This window comes from Ambystoma mexicanum, chromosome 14, assembly GCF_040938575.1.
Source record: "Ambystoma mexicanum isolate Mex_15411 chromosome 14, UKY_AmexF1_1, whole genome shotgun sequence".
Classification (NCBI taxonomy): domain Eukaryota; kingdom Metazoa; phylum Chordata; class Amphibia; order Caudata; family Ambystomatidae; genus Ambystoma; species Ambystoma mexicanum.
The window spans coordinates 408,527,531-408,548,427 of NC_090940.1; the positions used below are offsets into that span (position 1 = coordinate 408,527,531).

At 45.4% G+C, this 20,897-nt stretch overlaps 1 protein-coding gene across 11 annotated transcripts in view; it reads left to right on the forward strand.

Moving 5' to 3' along the window:
* Positions 1-20,897, forward strand: part of LOC138526830 (protein-L-isoaspartate(D-aspartate) O-methyltransferase-like) — a 1,059,036-nt gene that overhangs the window by 871,059 nt on the left and 167,080 nt on the right. The gene's annotated exons all lie outside the window — the stretch shown is intronic.

The following is a 20,897-nucleotide window of genomic DNA, read 5'->3' on the forward strand; positions in this document are numbered from 1 at the left end:
CTCACTACTTAGCGTGCGCTGTAAAGCAATTATACAACCCCAAGTTGGAAGAAGCTATACATACGGCCAGTGGTTATCGGAGAGCTTAGACCCTTAGGCCTTAAGTTTCACAGTCCTCTCCATTCTTGAATAAGCCCACTTTCAGTGGCCTAAAGAGAAAGTTTACACCAACATTCATTTCAAGACTCTGAACCTTTAGTGACCTGGAGTCATGGTCTAAATTCCATCCATAGCCGAGCCAATCTGCTCTGCCCCTGCAAGTTCAGTTTGAGGGGGAGTTCATCCATATCTGTACCAACTCTTCATGATTCATTCTTTTCTAAATGCTTTTCTTGTTTGAAGATAGGACATAAAGCTAGGTTATGCCCGGATCTTCAAAAAGAGGACTCTATGCATATCCCTTTTATGAGACCTTGAAGTAGCTGGGAATACGATTATCCAAGAGGCTATCGTATCAAAAAAGGAGAGCTAGAAAGAGAGGGTCTTGGAGAGAATGGTCCACAAAGACGCAGACAGGGGTAATATAACATTTCTGTCATATTAGGGGATCTTGGGATGGAAGCTTTGGTGGATTCTGGTAGCTGTCAGATAACTAGTTAAGGAGACTGGCCTATCCGGAACAACTAATGTCAAAGGAAGTTGTTTGGTTTACAGTCACATGGCTCAAGAGACTTGCCATAAAGCTTCCCTTGATTTGGTGATAAATTGGGGGACTATTCCCATTGATTTAGTTAAAATACATAATGCACTAGAGCTATGGTATTGGATGCAGGCCTCTCTCATCATTGGTTGACCTTTGCCACAACATTCGGTGACAAGGGTCACCTTGGTAGCTTCCTGGCTCAGCATTTGAACAGTTCATTCTAAAATTGGTGACCAGAGTGGTTTCCCAAAATGTTCCTGAGTGACCTAGAAGTTTTGTACGGTCAAATCCAGCACCTAAAACAGACATTGAGCTGAAGCCCTCTCTCCAAGCTAGGAGTCCTCAAAGTTTCAGACAGGAGAATTTGGATTAAAATGGTTAAATGGACAATGAGTGAAGGCACTGGAAGGAAAGAGGAGAGGTGTGTGAAAGCCACATTTGACAAACCCTTTCTTGCTGAGAGCCTTCTTGAAGGATTTTGAGTCCCCCGGGCACAGACAAATTTGCTCTCTCTTCTCCAACCCCAAAAACAAATGGATCCAAGAATCTGTTTGCCGCCACCCCTCATTTTCCCAGTAACTATCCAAAGCTTGAAGCTACCTCGGCAGCAATCAGAAAAAGCGTGGGAACTTCCTTGGAGTCACTTGAACCCCTTAATCTGTGCTGGAATCAGAATAATACACACATGGCATTTCAAAGGCAACATTAGCAGTCCAGGACGAGAGTGCTTGTTGTGTAGCATAGGTAGTGGGCACATTTTAAGAATAGCTACCACAGATCATTAGTCGTATGAAAAAGGATATGCCAGCATACATGCATAACTCCGATCAGAAGCCTCACAAAATGTACAATTGCACAAGCATGGATTCAGGAGACTGATTCTAAGCAACAAGGAAGGTAGATGGAGGATATGAATTAGAGGTTTCTACAAGGGTGCATGTATCCGAGCATACACTGAGGTTAGAACAAGAATTTAGTTTTTAAGTGGTGTTGCCTTGCGTTAGCCAAGAAGCAAGTGACTATGCGGTGTGCCGTATATGAACGGTCACTTTGAATGAGGTTACTCTCGACAAAACCCTTATTAGCATCATGAGGCAATTATATTCCAACACAGAGGGGGCAGTTAGGTTTGGTTCAGGAGGGCAGACCGATGTCTAATTTTGCAATACAAGAGGGGTCATGCAAGGCTCCGAACCTGCACCATTGTGCTTTACTGTGTATATTTGTGGGCTTGAAAACGTTTTAAACAATGCAACATTAATGTCCGAATTAATTCAGGTTGCCCCATTTCATTACTATTATGTTCAGATGATACTGTGCTGATAGGTCGCACACAGCTTGCCCTCCAGCAGTTGGTATCTATGAATGCAGGAAAGGAAGTTCAAAATGAACATATGAAGATCTCTCATTATCTGGGTATGTACAAAAAAGAATTTGCTAAAGAACATTTATACGAGGGTGTTAAATTGGGGTTTGCAGTTTTATATAATTATCTGATCCTTATGTTTTCTTATGAAGGGAAATGGAAAGCCTATGTGAACAAGGTGGTAGTGGCCACTGTTGCATAGGAGCTGTGCAGAGAGAAATCTTTCGTTCCTAATGTATATAAGGCCAGAACTTTGCATTTGATTAATTATGCAAGTGGCATCAGGGGTGAGTATTTACCTAATTTTGGTTAGTAAAATGGACAGGTGCACTGATCATTTGGTGCGCTACAGATGAGAAAAGAGGTTCTTCTCAGTTTTGTACTTACTGTTCTGGGACTAGGGTCCCTAGCTGAAGTATACCACGAAAGAGATAGCCTTAGCGGTCCTGGGAGAGCAGAATAGAAAAACCTGCAGCCTCTCCAAAAGCCTCAATGGGACAGTGGAGGGAAAAGCTCTGTGTAAAGGTGACGGGTGCTAAGCATGAAAGAGTATGCAGAGCAGATCGTTCAAAGAAGTCAGGCCTGGCAGTGTGGCAGGTAACATAGCAAACTGTAAACTGAGAAAGCATTTGATTAGTGAAACGCTGCTTAATAGCGAAAACTAAGTTTTAAAGCCTGCTGCCAACTCTAAAAGCAGTTGATCAGTGACAGCTTACAGCACACTAAAAGACTGAGAATATAAGTCTTGTATGTTGGTAGACCGATTTAATAATCCTACAACAAACTGAACATCGAAATATTGCCGGAAAGCCTAGCAGAATGAATAGACGATGTGACAAATCGATGAAAAGAACCCAGCGACCTGACCCAATCTTATTTTCATTATTTAATAAACATACATTCACTATAAACTTGTGAGTCAATCAAATTTGTATTTTGATGAAGGAACATCATCAGAACTGTCAAAATGGCCACCAATCTTTTTCCCTTTCCATCAGGTGGGCTGACGAGCAGGTCCTTGGAGAGTCAGTAAGCAGCCTGCACAGAAAATGTTAAGAATGAGGATGCAACAGAAAGTTGAAGCAGTGTGACGAGAAGTTGACGAAACCGCCTTAAAGGGATGGATGCAATCTGAGATGTTGGATCCTTAAAGCAGAGGAGCAGCCTGAACAAGAATTGCTTGAGGAAAAGGTGTTGAAGAGGATGCCGGAACTCGGGAGCAGCCTAAGCGGTGTGACAAAATCCTTGCCTCACCCTAAGAGTGGATGGTGGGGTAGCCACGGGGTGTGTGTGCTGCTACCTGCTGTTTGGTGCTGGGCCAGGGGCAGTTTTGGCATGAACCACTGGCTACCTCCAATATGACATGTGCAGGAAGCAGACTTGCTTCACATTCAAACTTGCTCCACATTCAAAAACTTGGGTCACTGTCTTTTTAAGATACCCTATGAGGATCTTTTCAGCAGTACTTTAAAACAGCACGGCGTATGATTAGTGCCTTATGAACACCCAATAAAATAATGTTGCCATGGAGTCAGGACTTGTAATTATCCTAAAGTACTAACAGTCTTGTGGTAGCATTATCACAGTCGTTAATATAGACTGTTGAGGAAGAAACCGTGTACGAGAGCAGGTTCTCGCTAACGCTATCCCTTGCTCATGCTATCCCTCACAGTGGTCCAGCTTTTGGAGGCCGCCATCTGTGCACTACTAGAAAGGGGCATGCAGCAGGCCTTGGGAAAGCTGGTGCAAGCAAATTGCTGCACACAGTAGAATTGGGAGTTAGTCAATCCAGCCCTCATGTTTAACTACGCAGCTTTGCAGACCGTCTATGAGGAAATCTGCTGAACTGCTCACACCTGAGAGAAATTATGTCACAGTCCAACTTAGCCAATCCATATACACCACACCCATGACCCCACACGTAAAATCACTACTCATGTTAGATTACCAAGGGGAGGTAATTAAGAGAGGACAGTTTGTTGCACGAGTAAAGGAAGTGGGGCGAATCGAGGATGTCTAAAGTAATTACAGGGAAGAAGGAGAAACAACAGAGGAAGTAAGGAGGTTGGAGAATGAAAGGCAGAGTTAAAAGGGGAAAGGTATGATATCCGAGGGAAGGAGGTGGTTGATGTCAAGTCGAAGGAGATGGTATTTACGGATGGGCGTGGGGAGGAGGTGATACTCAGTCAAGAGGACAAAGAAGAACAGCAGTTTGAGGTGGGGCTAGAGAAGTGGACATGCCCTATGCTAAAGGGGTGTGACTGGAAGTGTGGATGTTCAAGCACATGGTGAGGCGCAGAAAAGTTAAAAATGACTCAGGAAAACCAGGAGAAGAGCAATTGTTTCAAACAGTCAAGGATGTAGACTCTCACACATTGGGGGCACCCAAAAAAAGGCCATCGGGACAGGGAAGTCGAGAGAACCCTACTGCAGCCAGGATTCTGTGAATTTAAAATGGAGCTCCCTAACCCTGGAGATGGCTGGAGGGCTGTTTGGTGTTTGAGTACAGCAGGGACACGGTTGTCGCGTCCTGCAGGTGATGTCACAGCGTTTGTCACTTGAATTGTAAGCTGTGCCTTGATCCTGGGTACGTTTCCGATCCCTGATCCGGTGACCGACGTGCTTGGTCGAACGCCATGTATGCGGCATTCCTGTGTAAAATCTGCGACGCCTGACAGTATGCTGAGAATGGATGAAGTGCTTGATGGCAGTTGTGGTTATGTTGCTACCCACCAAATGCTGAGGAACATAGAGAAAGAATGCCAAGTTAAAGGCATATGGCATATTGAGAATCTGAGAGAAGTCTGTAAAACAGTGTGGTAATTGTAACGCTCACCTGGTAGCCACGGGGACATCACTCAGCCTGTTCTGACCTCATATGACCTTAAACCCTTCCCTGGAGGCTAGTCAACTGGAGACTGGGCCTGAAACACAGGATTGGTAGAGTTTAACTCCCTATTGTCTCTGTGTGCTTGAACCCCTTCTTCCCTGGGGTCCAACACTTCCCTTTGATCCACAGCTCACCTTGTTTTCTTGGATAGTGTGCTCTCCGTCCTGCTTTCAGCACAGGGTCGCGTTGATTGATGCGGGCTCGTTGCAACCTAGTTACTTCACTGGCAAGAGTCCGACAGGTAAGTATAATGAGTCTTTTGAACAGTTCTCTAACTTCGTTCCTTTCCTTCCTTAGATGATGGCCGGCATCCGGGGATGGCGGCGTGCTGCTGAGATGAGTAGCGCTGAAGGTGAGTGAGAGCGCGATGCACGATGCACCCCTTTTGTATTTGTTTTGAACTGAGTTCTTTTTCTGTGTCTTTTAGGTGCTGCAACTTTTTCAGCGTGGATGCCGGTTATGAAGAAGAAATGTGGTGAGTAAGCGCGGTATGCAGCGCTTCTAGATGTTTCCACGCTAACCTGGAGTGTCTTTTCCCTCCTGCAGATGGATGAGAAGTTCCGCAGACAGAGTTCCCCCAGAGCGGCTGGGATTCAGGTAAGCGTTTGAAGCTCGTACAGTATTTAAAAATAAGCGAAGATTTGCAGAATGCTTACTAATGCCTTTTTTCTGTTCTTTTCCCTTTTCCTTTGGAAGCGGCGTGCCGGGATTGGAATGACACTGCCGAAGATGCCCGCAGAACAGAAGGAGCGATGAATAATGGGCAGAAGCGCTGTAAGGTAAGGCTGTTCCTAACAGTGTTCTTGTTCTTGCAGGAGCTGAGCGCAGAAGAAAGATGCAGGTCTACTGGAGACCGATCCGAACACAGTGAGTGTCACGCTGCAGGTGCAGAAAACGCAAAGCATGTTTCTCAGCCTGGGCGTGGCTTAAATAGTCTCTGGGTATCCCAGGTGTCTCTGGGCTGAACCACACCCAAAAGACTAGACTGCACATGCAGTTCTGGGAACCGAAATATGTGGGGGATCCATCTTGTCCCCATCGATGCACTACAAGTCCAATCCCCAATGTTATCCTATGGGAGTGAGTGAGTCTGGTGCCACAAGTGCCAAGTCTGACTCCAAGTGGGTCTTTGGAGGGATGGAGAGGCCCTTGAGGGCCATGTAGGTGATCGTGGCCTGGCTCCAGCCTGACATCTTGGAGGGCTGGGGACATGAGGGGCAGGAATCATGACAGTAATTTGGGAACCCAGGTTGGACAGACCCCTTGGGCAATAGGCCATCGGCCAAATGAGATTCAGTTTGGTGTGGGGCGGTTTTAGAAATACCAGAGGATAGCTCAGCGGCAACATGCTCGCCTTGGAAATAAGACGACACGAAGCAACACAGTTTCGATCCCCGGGTCCGTGCTTAGAAACCTCTGGTTAATAAGCGCGTTATAAATACGCAACTAAGACGAAATAAATTCCTGTAACAGCGCCTCGATGCCCCCGGGCTGTGTGAGCGCTTTAAAAATGAAAATAAAATTAAAAACATAAAATTGGGCCGAACTTTCAACTGTCTGTAACACAAACTTTCAACTTCTCTTTCCGTGGTGGTGTCATCATGCCTACTGGGGCTGCTGCTCTGGTCTCAGAGAGATTCTCAGGGCGGCACGGCCAGCCCGACCTGTTACATTTACCACTTGATTGAACTTAGCTATAGATTGACTTTGAAATAAACAACAATAGCATTAGCACATTAGCAACACTGCACAGAGGCTGCCGGTGCTCTCAGCGCTTGCTGTCGCTATGCCGGACGCTGCTGCAGTGCCAAGGCACCATAATCAGCAATAAGTTGCAGGTTCTTGTTAATTTCATTTCACACCCCACACTACATGACACGTGATTCGTGACACATTATTCCCTGGGCCGGCGGCTGCTTATGACTTTTGCTAAATGCCAAGTTGCTCTCTGTGCCTTCTGCTCATGCACATGCTGATGCAGCAGTGGCAGCCAGCCAGCAGCGGATCAACTAGTTAGAGAGTTGAGACTAGACACGAGCCGAAAGAGGAGCCATAGACTAGCGTGACGACCAGCAAGGGTGGAAGGGAGGCCTATTACTAAAGGAGGAGATACACACAGTTCTGCACAAGGGCCAGCATGCTCTAGACTCGGCGAAGTGACTAAGTCAGTACTATCATACAAAAAACACAAATAAGTAAGTAAAGTAATTAGAAGAGAAGTCGGATAAAAGGGAAGCGGGCAGGAGGTTCTTCCGGGGAGACTAGTTAGTGAATGTGACTAGTGACCACACTTGAGTAAAGAGAGTCCCTCCTAACCCTGACTTGATTATACTTACTTTAGTTAGTGTTACAGAGCTTCCCATTTTAAATGTGTTCATAACAGAAACAAGTTCAAAAGGATTTGCAAGTCTGCTCTGTTTGACATTACTGACAATGATAGCTGCCAGGTGTCCATAGGACTAGGTGAAGTGCTTAATGGGAAGTATAGTTCTGCCACACGACAGCAAATACTAGGCTACATAGAGATATAGAACCAAGTGAAAGGCCAATGGCATACTGAGAAACCAAGTGAAATATGTGAAACAAAGTGTGAAAGGAGAGAAGAGGTGAAGTGTTGGATGGCAATTGTGGTTCTGTCATTCCCGAATTGATGTTCAGCTTCAGAGTTAGAGAATCAAGAAAGCACAGCATCAATCAATGATGTCCTAAGGAGAACCTAAGAAAGACCATGTGGTGCACAGACAGACCAAGTGCCCTGCCAAATGGGAGTTGTGGTTCTATCACTTACCAAAGAATGTTAAGCTCAAAGATAACCGTAGAATAAAAGTGTGATGCACTGCCAATCCAAGTGCAGCATCTGATGAGGGTTGGGGGTCGGTCACTCTCCAAAAAAATGTCATCCCAAAGAGAACCAAGAGGATGTGTGTGGTATGCTACCACAGTAAATGCAGTGCTGAATGAGGAGTTGTGGTTCTAAAATTCTCCAGCGAGCCTAAGGAGCTTCAATGTTTTTTAAGAGAGACACATATATACATATATGACAGTTCCAACTTGATTGTTTAAATAATAACTGGAGCCATCCTTTGTGCCTGTCCCTCCCGCTAAAAAGAGACTTGGAGGAAAGGCAACAATGTATTTGGCTAGATTAATATGAGTGTACCTTATAATTGTAATCATATTTACATGGTCTTAGACTTAGATAAATATTCACCACCAGACATGTGGTGTTTTTTCTGATAGTACAACATTCAAAAATGAAAATATAGCAGTTATTTATCACAAGAATCTTCTTTTTAATCCATGTTGATGATGCAGAGAAGGCCCAACGCGTTTGGAGTGAAAGTCACTCTTCATCAGGGGAATACATGATTCTACAGAAAAAGTACATATAAAATATCTTTTAGTAGAGCTCATATGTGTAGCACTGTAATTCAAACTAACATGCTGTAACTTTGTGGTACCAACGTACATTACATGAATATGCTCAAAATTCTACTACCTCTGAGGTGGATTCATGTTTAGAAATCAGATTGGCACAATTCCCATTTGTATAAGTTTAATTATAACCTCAAATTCCTGTAGTCTACTCAAGGTAAACCCAAGTTTACAAAAGGCTGATCCATCTAGGAGACCAATGGTTTGAAAGAATAGGATAAATTGCTAACCTTGTGTTATTTTTCAGGTGACACAAACCCGCAAAGGGGGTATGGCTGGAGTTCCTCTTACTGAACTACTGCCTAGTCTTGTTAGTCTGCACAAGCTGTAGGGGATATAGAAAGCCTCACTGTAGTTCACAATGTAATAAAACACAGGATTTATATGTTGAAAGAGTTCAGCTCTTACCAGCTAAGTGGGTACTGGAGTAAGAGCATAAACTAGTTCACTGTCTAGTGGATAATCTCAGTCCATAGGCGGACTCCTGGCGGGTGTGCTCTGGAATTTTGAGAAATAAGGTACAAAGAAAAAGGAACTGCTCAGAATGAAATAGTGGCACATTCTCTAAACGCTTACTTGTTGAAAAAGGTATACCAAATGCACTTACTGCAGCAAATTTCGTGCAGCAAGTAGTAGACGCTAGTTCCAATTATGGCGAATCTTGACCATCCTCAATGGTTTGGTCATCGGAACATACGAACGACTGATCAAGGGAAGTGATAAAATGTTCTTGTTAACTAGTTGTAAAAACGAATTGCATGCTAGAGTAGTATGGCAAAAGATTCGGCTCTAGTACAAGGGTAGAAACTTACTTGTTAGGCTTTGCTGTGAGCTAACAAGATTGCTGTCCTGCCGGGTTGCTCCAACGTTGTTGTGGACGCCATTACAGGCTCCACCATAAATTCAAATTACAGCTGTGATGACGTCATCACACGCTTGCGCGAATGATGTCATCATCTATAAGAAAGTTCCGGGAGATCAGTGAATACATTCAAAGAAGTATTCTTCTCTATTGCTGCTCCTGGATTATGTAAACTAGGAAATTGAAAAAAGGGGGAGGTTGAGACGAGTCTCACATCATCTATTGTTGTTACGTCCGAGGTGACGTCATTGCGCGCATGTGCGAATTACATCATCAGGAGTTGTGGGAAATCACTACAGTGGGTAAAACGGTCTCATAATAATCCAGTAGGAGGATAGATCTTAGTTATAGCTGCTACTCAAGTGAAACAAATGTCCAAAAAGGAATTGGTATTGGACAGGTGACGCACGTGATGGTAACATTATGCGCTTGCGCGCGTGACTTTTACAGTAGTTACAAATGTGCAAAACATGCATCTAGGTATGGTTTGGAGAGGGGATCTACATGTCGTCTAGGTCTGAGCATAGTCCGAAAGTGCTAGTGTTTAAGTAGGTAAGAACTCATAATCATTTACATAATCATTTACTTGTGTTAGTGCACTATCATCGTACATATGATACTGAATAGTAAATTAAGATACACATCAAGCATCTTAGTAAGATGGTCAGCCAAGGTCAGCCAACTGAGGTGTGATGTGGGCAAGATAACATTGATAACATTTTAAGCATGATCATACCCCTACGAAATTGGTAGGGCATCCTATGTGTACAATCTATGTATAGGTACCAAGATTTTGTTTGCCACATTGGTATTAACCATTATGTATTAACCATGATTTGACCCCCTAATCTACCGTAGGTAGTTGCTGAACACCCAAAAGTCATATTGTGTAGAAATACTGTTTAACATTCAACATAATTGTATGAAACCATCTGTCCCTCAGAGGGTTCACAGTCTAATCAGGTTAACGGTTAACTCATATATTTAGCCATGTGTGCTTTATGTAGTAAGAGGCAAAAGGTTTTGCATGTGTGTATTTAAAGGAATGGTCCTAGATAGAAATCTTCATTCAGGCCTAAGGGTGCCATGGAATCCAATCTGTTTATCCACAAGTAAATGATATGTAAATGATTGAGTTCTTACCTAGCACTTGCGGACTATGATCAGACCTAGATGACATGTGGATCCCCTCTCCAAACCATACCTAGATGCATTTTTTGCACATTTGTAACTACTATAAACGTCACGCCCGCAAGCGCATAATGTTACCATCAAGTGCGTCGCCTGTCCAATACCAGTTCCTTTTTGGACATTTGTTTCACTTGAGTAGCAGCTATAACTAAGATCTATCCTCCTACTGGATTATTATGAGAGCGTTTTACCCACTGTAGTGATTTCCCACAACTCCTGATGTCATTCGCACATGCGCGCGATGACGTCACCTCGGCCGTAATAACAATAGACAATGTGAGACTCGTCTCAACCCCCCACCCCCTTTTTTCACTTTCCTAGTTTACATAATCCAGGAGCAGCAATAGATAAGAATACTTCTTTGAATGTATTCACTGATCTCCCTGAACTTCACAGCTGTAATTTGAATTTATGGTGGAGCCCGTAATGGCGTCCACAACAACGTTGGAGCAACCCGGCGAGACAGCAATCCTGTTAGCTCACAGCAAAACCTAACAAGTAAGTTTCTACCCTGGTACTAGAGCCAAATCTTTTGCCATACTAGCATGCAATTTGCTGTTACAGCTAGTTAACAAGAAATTTTTTTCACTTCCCCTTGATTAGTCGTTCATATGTTCCGATAACCAAACCATTGATGACGGTAAGATTCGCCATAATTGGAACTAGCGTCTACTACTTGCTGCACGAAATTTGTCGCAGTAAGTGCATTTGGTATACCTTTTTCAACAAGTACGCGTTTATAGAATGTGCCACTAGTTCGTTCTGAGCAGTTCCTTTTTCTTTGTACCTTATTTTTCAGAATTCCAAAGCGCACCCGCCAGGAGTCCGCCTATGGACTGAGATTATCCACTAGACAGTGATCTAGTTTATGCCCTCCAGTACCCACTTAGCTGGTAAGAGCTGAAGTCTTTCAACATATAAATCCTGTGTTTTATTACATTGTTAACTACAGTGAGGCTTTCTATATCCCCTACAGCTTGTGCAGACTAACAAGACTAGGCAGTAGTTCAGTAAGAGGAACTCCAGCCATACCCCCTTTGCGGGTTTGTGTCACCTGAAAATAACACAAGGTTAGTAATTTATCCTATTCTTTCATACCATTGGTCGCCTAGATGGATCAGACATTTGTAAAATTGGGCTTACCTTGAGTAGACCTCAAGAATTTCAGGTTATATTTAAACTTATACAAATAGGAATTGTGATGATCTGATTTCTAAACATGAATCCACCTCAGAGATAGTAGAATTTTTAGCATATACATGTAATGTACGTTGGTACCACAAAGTTACAGCATTGCATTTCCAGCTAAAGATTTTCTCGAGATATTGTATATGGACATGTTATGTTCGTTTGAATTACAGTGCTAAACATATGAGCTCTACTGAAAGATATTTTATATGTACTTTTTCTGTAGAATCACGTATGCCCCTGATGAAGAGTGACTTTCACTCGAAACGCGTTGGGCCTTCTCTGCATCATCATCACGAATTAAAAAGAAGATTCTTGTGATAAATGACTGCTATATTGTCATTTTTTAATTTTGTACTATCAAAAAAAACACCACATGTCTGGTGGTGAATGTTTATCTAAGACCATATTCATTTGATTACAATCATACCCTAAATTACTAGTCTGGTTACCCAGACAACGGATAGTGTTCAGGGGACGCAAGTTCCCTAACTGGGAACTTTTCCTTTGTTCATATATGTGGTACAACCTAGATGTCAAGGTTGTCTTTCTCTCCTCTGCACTTCAAACTACACTCGACTTTGAATATTAAATACTAACTAACATCTATATATAATTCATACAATTGAACAGGGAGTGCATAGTGTTCAAATCAGAGGGGTTCATGTTGCGCACGCCATATTTGTGACTGGGGGTGTGGTGAAATGGGCGTGATGTTGCAATTTCATAGTTACCCAGTTTAAATGTAAATGGGATGTGTTACTTTGGGGGTCATTCCGAGATGGGCGGTAGGGGATACCAGGCACCGGTAAGGAGACCAGTGCCGGTAATCCCCTACCACCCAATTCCGAGGTCCCTTAGCGGGAACGGTAAGGGACGTGTGGTCGGACAACACGTCCTTTACGGGTCCCGCTAAGGGACCAGGGCGCAAATAACGGGCTTGCCATTCACGAGCCCGTTATTTGCGCCCTCGCCATTCCCATTGAGCCCTATGGGGGCTCAAATGGTAATGGGGAATAGTTGGTGCAATGGGGACTTACCAGTCCTGCCAGGGTCGGTCTAGACCGGTAAGTCCCCATTGCACCACACCAGACTCAGTCCCGTTATTGGAGGCAGTCATGGCGTAAATAGCGCCATGACTACCTCCAACCACGGAATTACCCCCTTTGTGTTCAAGTTGATACATATTAGTAGACGTACATGCGCGTATCAAGATAAAATACCAAAACTGTCAAAAGAAATATAAATACGATCCAGATATGCCGTGCTACGAACTGCCTAGAAGCTGGGCGACAACGAGTTTCATAATGCACATGCAATGAACGGGGGCTTGTCATGAAGAACCCATTTTGAAGGAGAGACAATTAAACACGCATTCACACTGATATACGTATATAGGGAATTTATACATCTAAAATGTAGTGTGCTCTCTTTGTAAATCTATTAAAAACCTTGCAGCCATTAGTTTGCATGAGGAATTCTGAGTGCCTGGGAACAACTAGTTTTGCAAGATTGGAGGCCAAAGGAGAATTAATGATTAACCAAGCAGATTGTCAGCCGACAAACCGGCCAGGGTGTTTATGGCCTGGTAGTTTTGCAGAAGGCAGATGTAAGCTCTTTTAAGTGCATGGGAGCTTGCAGAGGGATCCGGCCATTTTCTTTGGGCAACAATAAACGTGGGGTGAAATGACACTCGAGGCTTGAATGACCGATACCCATGGGTTTTGATTTTCTTAGGATGTGCCATGCATGCTGAAATGGTAGTCATTTAGATTAGAATGTTGCGGACGACAGTAAAGTCAGGGTGGGTGAAATGGTTATTGTCAGTTTAAAGAGAGCCTGTTTATTCCCCTTCCCATGTTGTTTGAAATATCCATGCAAACCACGTGCAATTATGTTGAGGGTTAAAGGACTCCGTCCAGCTGTGACTTGTAATGAATTATGTTTACAAATGAATGTGTGTTAGGGAGAATTCTCTGTTAAGGCTAATTTCTCAAACCCAGTGAGTTCCCCAGCAGCTTTGCTGGATTTTTGGGGTTTATTTTTTTTCTCCTGCTAAGAGTGAGACTCTTTTTCTCCCACTCTTAGACAAGATTTGAGATATCCTTTGACTTTGTAATGTGTTTTATGGGCTATGGGGTCTTTTACTCCATAAGGTTTCATGTATTTTTGGTAAGTGTGTTACACAGCACCCTCAGTGCAGCAACACAGGGGTGTCATAGTGACCCCCAAACATAGACTCCATACCCTGGGACTGACTCCTGTCTCCCAGGGCCTGTAAAGTCACCATTGACTTTGCTAGTCTTAAATTGTGAACAGAACCAGTACAAACCATCATATTGTGGAAGTACTATTAGGGGTAATTAGATTGCCCCTGGGTCTGTTTTTCTAGGGGGCACTGTGCAGTCCCCCCTCGTCGAGTTTCTGGCTGGTGGCAGTGGTTACCATGCGAAATATACCACCGGAATATTTTCTATGGGATTTTCCCATTCATTTTAAACGCACAACTTTTTTTGGTGCAATGTTAAAGATACCGCCAGGTTATTTATTTAATATTTATTCCCCGGTTGGGTCTTTTTGCCAGGACTCGGTTTTAAAATGGCGTTTGTGTTCGCCTTTGTAACTCCAACCCAAGTCGAGTCCTTTGTTCCACTTTTTGGCGGGCTTCTGTACAGACGCCTCCAAAAGTGGTGCCACTCTGTCCGGGTCTACAGGATGTGTGGGAGGGGGGGTTTAGGCACCCTGGACTGAGTTGCCTCGGCAACTCAAGTCGCACTCTTGTAGGATTGGCCCAGTGGTGAGCCACCTGGCTCACCACTTAGCATGTTTGAGTGACAGCTAGGACTGATGAATGGGGGCTTTCTGCATAAAAGCAGGGCTTTGGGGACTGGAACTTCAGAAGTCGCCACAGGACCAAAGAATCCGAAGAAGGAGAAGCTGAGCCGACCTGCAACAACGACACCACCGGTGGAGCCCTGCTGAACCATCTCACCACTTCCCAACGACAGAGAAGATCTTCATCCCGGAGAGTCTTCTTCCTCTGAACTGGTGGGGATAACCAGTTCGCCCTCTTTTCGCCTTCCTGGATCGTCTCGTGGTCGAATCTCCCGTGCTAAGCACCCCGGCGGCCGGATAGCCACGCTTCACCACTACCGCGGATAAAAGGTTAGTACCTTTTAACCGGTAAACTCCGCGGCTGGTTTCTTCCCTGGTAGTGCAACGACCTCCAGCTTTCCTCCACGTCGAGATCTTCTCTTCCCCTGGATGAAGCACCGACTTGCACCCGCTGCCAGGAACAACTGCCCCCGCTGGAGCTTTCTCACCATTTCAGGTACTGTGTCCCGCCTGGTCTCCCTTGCAACAGATTGTTCAAGGTGTCCCGTAAATCCTTGACTCTCTATGCTGGGGTGACTTGGGACCTGCTAACTAACTTTTTCTGAACTGATCCAACCCTTTTTGAACTATCTGCAAAGACTTTTTAAAGTACTATTCAACTGTGTGATCTTGGACACATTCCGCCTTGCTCTCTCCAAGAGTGGGCCTGGCCTATGAACTTTCTTGCTCTAACAGTAGACTCTGCCTTTTTCTGACTTGCTGTGGTTCCTTTAAAAAGTGCTGGTATTGTGCTGTCCTAATTCTCCCTTTTCCCTCCCTTTTTAACTAACTTATTGGAGTGCCATCTTAGGTGAAGCGCTCACCTCTGTCTGCAAATAAGTGGTGTTTTAACTAAGACTTGTTCAATAAGTAATCAGGGATGTATATACATTGATAATGACTGTGTTTGAACTTGCTTGCCATATTAGTGTTAGTGTATTTTACAAGTGTGTTTTTAAATAAATAATTATATACTTTTATACCCAAGCTCTGGTCAGTGTTTGCTTGTGCTACTGTATCTTTGTACCTATTTTGTATACTCTATATACTGTCTAACTCTTCTTGAGAGAAGTCTGGCTGCTCAGCCACAGCTACCAGGTAAATCTGGGTGGTACAGACTGCTACCAACTGGGTTTACTGCCAACACCTGTAGTCCTAAGCCTTTTGCAGTGGTCCCTAAAGGAACTGCACAGGTTTATGCCTAACAATGTGTAACCATGTGATGATATCACAACCTACCACAGATGAATCCTAAAAGGGTTGTGCTTTGAATACGATCTGAAGATGGTAGTTAAGATAACTGACCAATGAGAATGGGAGAACTGAAGAAAGATTGTATTTCTTTGTATAGGTTTTGGGCAATCACATGTGAGGGGCTGGATTGTAATAACATATATGGGAGTGTTTTAACTGTTGCAAAAATGTATATAATGTGTCAATTTATGTGGTTCGGTGAGACTCCGGTTCATTGATTGATTGAGTCATAGTTTATGTGTATACATATATACACAATGTATTTCAAAGTGCTTCAAGGCAAGGGAGGGAGCCAGGGAAAATACAATGATACTCTTACAAGGCCTTGAGACATTAAGAATGTGAAATTAACTATCATACTAGGCCTGGCGACATTTCAGATCGTGCAAGAGCTATTACAAAGATGAGGAGGGGGGTAAGGAGATGAAAACAGACAAGCGACTATCGTACTAGGCCTGATGACATTTCTGGTAGAGCTGGAGGTTGACAAGAGGCGTACGGTGGGGGGAGGAGGGATGAGGGAGGAGGAGTGGAACAAAACAAGCGACTATCTTACTAGGCCTGACAACATTTCAGATAGTGCTGGTGTGAGAGGAACAAAGAGGGAGGGGGAGGAAAACAAACAAACTACTATCGTACTAGGTCTAATGACATTTCGGATATAGTAAGAGTAGGCGGGAGGGGGAGAGGGAAAAGATAGGGAGAGGGAGAGAAGACTGAGAAACGGTGAGAGTGGTGAAAGAGTAGAAGAGGCAAGCAGGAGGTCTGGGGGAGCAAAGTGCAATAGGCAGGCAAACACCCATCACAAGCAAAAAGCAGGGGGGGGGGGAAACAGGCAGGAAACGGACATCACAGACACAGAGCAGGCGGGAGGCGTAATAAAACAGGCAGGCAAGCAGACATCACAAGCATACAGCATGGGGAGTGTAATACAAGAGGCAGGCAAACAGACATCACAATCATACAGCATGGGGGGAGCGAAGTGCAACAGGCGGGCAAACAAGCATCACATGCATACAGCAGAGGGGGAGCATAATACAACAGGCAGGCAAACAATCACAAGCATACAGCAGGGAGGGTCAAAAAACAACAGGCGGAAAACAGACATCACAGGCCTACAGCAGCGGAGATCGCAGTACAACAGCCAGGCAAGCAGACATCACAAGCATACAGCGGGGGGAGTGTAATGCTACAGGCAGGCAAACAAACATCACAATCCTACAGCGGGGGGTGAAGTGCAACAGGAAGGCAAACAAGCATCACAAGCATACAGCAGGGGGGAACGTAATACAAAAGGTAGGAAACAGACATCACAGGCATACACTGGGGGGAGCGTAATACAACAGGCAGGCAAACAGACATCACAATCATACAGCAGGGAAGGAGCGAAGTGCAACAGGCAATCAGACAAGCATCAGAAGCCTACAGCAGGGGGGAGCGAAAAACAACAGGCAAGAAACAGACATCACAGGCATACAACAGGGGGGCGTAATACAACAGGCTGGCAAGCCGACCTCACAATCATAAAGCAGGGGGGAGTGAAGGGCAACAGGCAGGCAAACGGGCATCACAAGCATACAGCAGGTAGGGGAGCATGCGCAGATGGCATAGCAAGTTTGCATAACACAGCCAGAATTGAAACAAGCTAAGTGCATAAAATAAAGTCAGAATTGAAACAAGCTAAATGCATAAAACATAGCCAGAATTGAAACAAGCTAAATGTGTAAAACATAGCCAGAATTGAAACTACCTAAATGCATAAAACATAGCCAGATTTGAAGTAGCAACCCGAATCAGATGCTAGCGGTGGGTCCACAAACACAATGCAATCAGGAGTGCTAACATGGGAGACAAGCAGAGAAGGAAACTGAAAGTCAACAGAGGGTAGAAACGTGTCCAGAAGGAGGGAACTAACCCATAGATATGCGGGTGTGAAAGATATGGAAGTCCAGTCTGCTTAGAAAAGTGTGGTAGCAGCATAATGGAAGTTCAGATGCAGGGGTGACAACAAAATACCTCAATTAGCGTTCCGGTAGCGGACAGGGACCAGACAGGGGCATTTGTTGTGGGCCTTGGTGGAACGGCCGGCTCCCACCTCCCGGTAATGGTGATTGGCTAATAAAGCCTAGCCAACCACGGGGAGGGGAGCTGGCAGGCCACAAGGGTGAACAGAGAGGCTGCAGTGGAGCGGCCATCTTGTAGAGGCAGGAAGAAAGCCCAATCACATTTTAAAAGGATTACGATGAGTAATCGTGTTGCCATGGTAACGCGTCATGCAAAAGCAATATGAAGACGTAGAACAAAGGTTGGAATTACACACCAGTATGTGCGTTCATGCCGCATACATTATTATTTTTTCACAAAGGCCTTACCCCAGCAGGGCCAGAGAGGGCAAAGTCCAGCCAGCAATGGCAGAAAGGCAGGACCACGGAAGAAGTTGCTGCTCCCTCGCCGCCGCAGAGTGAACAGATGCAGAAGATGAAAAGATTAGTTTGACTCTACAGCGTCATCTAGCTCCTCCCTGGATGATTGTACAATAAACCAGCTTTACGTACAAAACATACACTCGCTTCTTAAGGGTTGGGCCTGTTTTGGGTTACAGTGATTAAAGGCCCACCCGCACACTGGTTCTAGCAGTAGCATGCAATTTGGTGTTTTTCATGGAAGAGTCAGTTCTTGAGGGTTGTCACATAGCATAGGGCATCATTACAATAGTGCTGGTCTGGAAATAATGGTGACAGTAAGCCTAACGGCACCGTTGTTTCCGGACCGGCGCACTACAACTCTGTGGGCAGGTGCTGGGGCGGGACGGCACCCGTTTGCATAGTTCTCACGGGAGCACCATCGGAATGGGGACTACCAAAATTACCGGCCACTGGACTTGGAAATGCCCAGTTGCACTGGGAAGTCAGGCGCAGTAATTTCTTACGCATCCGGGGGCCACCCAACCGTATCACCCGCAGGGTTATGGCTGGACCCGTAATGAGGCCCATAGTCTTTATTTTCAAATAATGATGTCTGTAGAAAATTGATCATTCATGTGAGTTCCCTGAAGGTCTAGACTGAAATAACTATGAAAAACCCTACTCACCTGTTAAGAAGAAAAAGAAACAGTGTTCACTTAATTTCTAATGCTATCTATTATTGGCCCCCTTTTGCAATGGCGCAGACGGGATAAAAAAAGAGTGCTGTGAAAAGTTGCACAGAAAACTGCCAGTGGTTATTATTGTTCAAGAGGCATATTTCACTGAGTCGCAGCCCCACCAAGCCTTGTGGACTGGAGGAGAGATGTGTAAATTGTGACTAAGTGAACAAGCTCTTAGAATAGACTGGCACAAATACAAGGATGAGGGCTCGATATATTGTATTTCGGACCTGTTTCTGAACACAACAGACTACACTTCTGACTTGCATCCTCCTTCAAGAATATGGTACTCCAATAATGTCGACAAATGTTGACTGCTCATTATTGTGATGCTGGAAATGCATCGGAGGGACAGGGCCTCCGTATCCTTGTCCTTTACTGCTTTTTATCGTGTGTTCTGTTGTATTTTCCGCGCAGGAGTTCAGGTTGGACTCCTGACGGTGCAGCTCTCTCTCTTTTGGTTTGGTGAACAGACTGTGGGATACCCTTATGGCACCCATGGGTAGGGGTACAACCCTGTGCCCCTAGTGTATGTTTTTGGGCACCTGTGTGTGACCCACAGAGCAGGGTACGGGCTGGTGGCAGCCCCGTGCTGAAATGACTGGTGCCCTGAGCGTCCTCCATTTTGGGATGCCCAGGCCCTGTCATTGGAATCGGTAGATTCCTGATGGAGACAAAATGGCCCCCATGGCCTCTTGCTGTCCATCACCTGTTACCTTGATCTTCCCAAAGTCCCGGGAAGCCCTGCCTCTGTCCCTTCCCCCTAACTGGCTGTTGGGTGGAAGTTCCATATATGGTAGTGTGGGGGAAGTGCCGACCAGACTGGCTGGAGCCTTCTCAATGACCGTATGTTGTGGGTACGCCTGTGGGTGGGACCTGGGTGAATGGAGTGTATGGCGAATATGCATTCTGTGTTGTGACTGTCTGGTATCTGGTGTTTGACACAATGGTTGAGACAGCCCTGCCCGAAACCGGTATGAATGCAGCTTGGAGTGTTGAATGGCTCGGTACTTGTCCCAATACACATAACTTGTTGTGAGTGTCTGGAGAGAAGTGAATGATCTGAATGCCTCGTGTGCCTGATTCGCTGCCTGCCTGCATGAATGCCGGTAGTCGTGATTGGATGCTTGAGTATGACCTAGCAGAATGAATGGGAGATCAACAGTATATCTGGGGACCTCTCACTGCTAGGAATCGTGTTCGGAAGCTGAAGTCCACTACGACGAGTAACTGGAGTAACTGAAGCTTAACCTTGAGCCCTGCTGAACAAGAAGAATTGCTGTTGCTCTCCTTCGCAATCTGAAAGCTGCTGTGATGCAAGGACTGACCCAGAGAGGACCTGGTAAGGCGCCCTCTTCCCGAGCTACGAGGGACCATCGTGCACCAGCTGATCTTTGACTAAGCTCCCTGGTAGACAGACCTTCGACAGTCTGCCGACCCGATACGGGGATTGCTGCGGAACTCCAAGGAGAAGCGCCCGGACTGTTGTCCACCACTGTCGCCGACCGCCGTCGCCGACCGCCGTCGCCGACTGGAGCCGCCCTGCTCCGATTGCCTAAGAACTTCATTGATCCAAGGACCATCTCGTCCGCATTGCTGCCGCTGTCTCCTGCCGGACAAGGCCTGACCGTCAACGCGCCGAGGAGCATCCACCGGTGGGTTTCCCACCACCCAAAGACCACAGAGACGATGACGACTCAACGCCCTTGCTGGGCCACAGTTCTTCAAACTCTTTGCGGCCCAGAACTATCGACACTGAGGTGCCCCGCACGCCTCTTCCTTGCAGGACGCTTACGCTTCCCTGTCAACGAGCACCGCTAGGAACGACACGGCCACTTCACCGTCGTAGCTCGACCTGTTCTCCGTCGGACGTTCGACGATCCGTGACTCCCGCCTGAAAGGGAGGGCACTCAAGAAGGGCTGTCGATTCCCCGACAAGGAACACTACATCGCCATGGTACTTTGGGGTTGCAGAACTATTGGAAAGTCTAGTGGGAACAATATATGGACTGGGCTTGTATCTTTCTTCTACAGGTTGCCCAGGTTGGG